Below are 2,695 nucleotides of genomic sequence, written 5' to 3'. Positions count from 1 at the left end.
TTTCTAAAGGCCCAGGGGCCAAAAGACAAAAGCAGCAAAATACCCATGAAAGGTCCCAAAAGGCTGGGATGTAAGGTGGTGACCCAAGGAGAAGTAGAAAACCAATTTTTATACCAATATTCTTGTTTCTCTCTATTGCGTTTTCTCTCTTCTAAACTAGCTCTAACTTTGTCTATGTTATCTTGAACTAAGCCAGTCTTGTCAGAATAAAAACAACATTCTTCTTTGAGGGCTGCACATAACCCACCTTCTGTAAGGAACACTAAATCAAGACCTCACCTGTTCTGTAATACTACTTCAGACAGAGAGACCAAGGAGTCTTTTAAATTTTTAAGCCTCTCTGTAGCTCTTGTATATCTCTGTCCACAACAAGGTGGAGCTGAGTATATTGCTGTTGGGAAGTGGCCAAAGAGGCAATGCTAGTTCCTGCGCTTGCAGCTCCTAAGCCTAGGATCACTGCTAAGATTACTGCAGAAATAAGCTCTCTCTTATCATGGGGTAGGTCTGTGTCACTCTTCCAGAATTGGAGGAGGTCTTCTGCATGGTGTACTGTCAGCTTAGGGAGAAGCTGAACTACAACACAATAATCTCTGTCATCTAAAAAGGTCTGAGTAACTATATAGGTAGTAAGTCCAGTAGAACATGCTAAATAAGTACCATTAGGTGCTCCAAGGTATTGAGAGGTGGCATCTACCATAATAGCCTGATTGCAAACCTCTAATAAGGCCTGGGGAAGAAACATGGAAGGCCCCAAAAGGCATAAGCCTATGCCAGACACCTGACTTAGAATGAGCCCATCATGGCTCTCGGGGTGCCATCCAAGTTTGCTGGAATCATTAATTGCAATAAAAGATCTGAATGTTGCCACCCCTTCATAAAAGGGAGGTTGAGGAGAAAAACACACCCAACATTCTTCTTTTTTTGTTTGTTTGTTTAACAATCACATAAGCATTTATTTGAGGTTTAACATGAAGCCACACAAATAAAAATTTGTATGAACACAAATCCACATTGAGTCATCATAACACAGGTAGCAAAGGGCAAAGTAAAATAGGAACTAATTGGCAGCTATATACAGTTGGATACAATTGTGTCATGTACACTACAAAGTCTTTTACAAAATAATCATCTTAGGTCAACAGAAGTTCAAGCAATCTTCAATGTCGTCCTGTAAGATGGTTTCTTTACACCTCCTGCTCTCCCAGCATCCTCCTTTAGTAGGGTTGGTAATTGTTCTGGTGATTGCCACCCCCTCGGGACGCCTTGCCATAAGTGCTCTGCTGACCGCTGTAGTCTGCATATCCCTGTCCATATCCATAGTTCCCATAGTTATACCCAGTATAATCATAGCCGCCATAGCCACTATAGTTCTGATCACCACCATAGGCACTATTATCATTTCCATATCCGTGATCATAATAGTTATTAAATCCTTGGTTCCAGTTTTGGCCCTGACCTCTTCCACGCCCCCTAGCACCTTCTCTTCCACTGGCTGCAGCCCCTCTGCCTCCTTTCTGTTGCTGCTGCTGCTGCCCCTGCCTCTACACCTCTTTGGGTTGTACAACTTTGATTTCGCACTTCCCAGAACCTATTTGATGATATCTGCTTTCTAACAAGTTCTTTTCTGGCTCTTCATCTGTGTATGTGATAAAACAGAATCCCTTTCTTTCATTTGTTTTTTTATCCATGGGAAGCTCAATATTTTCTATCTCTCCAAAGGCTCCAAAATATTCTTTAATTTGTTCTTCTGAAGTATCTGGGCTCAATCCACCCACAAAGACCTTTTTAGGGAATTCTTTCTCCTTTAAAGCTTTGGCCCTTTTGGGGTCTATCAATTTGCCACCCAATTTGTGTTCTTTCAGTTCCAAAACCTTATCCACACTAGCAGCATCTTTTAAAAGCGAAAATCCAAATCCTCTTGATCTTCCCGTGACTGGATCTGTTTTAATTGTGCAGTCTACCACTTCCCCAAATCGAGACAAATATTCAGTCAGATCTTTCTTGCTTGTATCCCAGCTCAAGCCTCCAATAAACATTTATTTCCACTAGTGGGGAAGGCTACTGGGGTCCAGCGGGCACGCAGAGAATCGACTGGGGGGAAAGACTGGGGGCAGTGCACACAGCTCCGGAGGGACTAAGGGCGTGCCGGCTCTGGGGGAGGGGAGGAGCAGAGCCTGCAGTACCCGTCATCCTGTTGGTTCTTGCTCGCTTTGATCTTGGATCCCTCTGCGAACTCCTCTATTCTGCTGTACTCATTCATGTCCTCCATGGTGGCAGAGCCATCAGCAAGAGGGTGCTGGCGCGCAGTCCGGGTCCCTGCGGCAATGGCTGCGGAGCATTAAATGGCGGCAGAAGAGATCCGGCTGCCGCCTGCACCCTCCCTTTATAGCCGCCCCAACATTCTTCATATTGAGTAGCATTAGCTGTGTGCATAGTAGCAATTGATGCATTTACTAAGGATACAATCAATTCTGCAGAGGAGGGAGATCTAGCAGGTAAAGTAGGCTGTAATACAGTAGTCCCAAGTGGACCTAAGGTAACAGTCTGTGGAAGACTCGGATATGAGGAATGCAAAATGAGATTGGGGCCTATAGCAGCCGACCCTAAAGATGGGGTGTTCTTAAGTAACTGGATTCTGAAGGTTACTCCGAAATCTTTTTCATCTCTATAGATACGTAAACCCCACTCAGCTCCT

At 44.3% G+C, this 2,695-nt stretch overlaps 1 pseudogene; it reads right to left on the bottom strand.

Moving 5' to 3' along the window:
* Positions 1–1,071: 1,071 nt before the first annotated feature.
* LOC110289073 (heterogeneous nuclear ribonucleoprotein D-like) lies at positions 1,072–2,284 on the bottom strand (annotated as a pseudogene).
* Between the last annotated feature and the right edge of the window lie 411 nt (positions 2,285–2,695).

This window comes from Mus caroli, unplaced genomic scaffold, assembly GCF_978045245.1.
Source record: "Mus caroli unplaced genomic scaffold, Mus_caroli_1 scaffold_5, whole genome shotgun sequence".
NCBI classification, from domain to species: domain Eukaryota; kingdom Metazoa; phylum Chordata; class Mammalia; order Rodentia; family Muridae; genus Mus; species Mus caroli.
The sequence above is the reverse complement of the archived record's forward strand: the minus strand, read 5'-3'. Positions and strand labels throughout refer to the sequence as shown.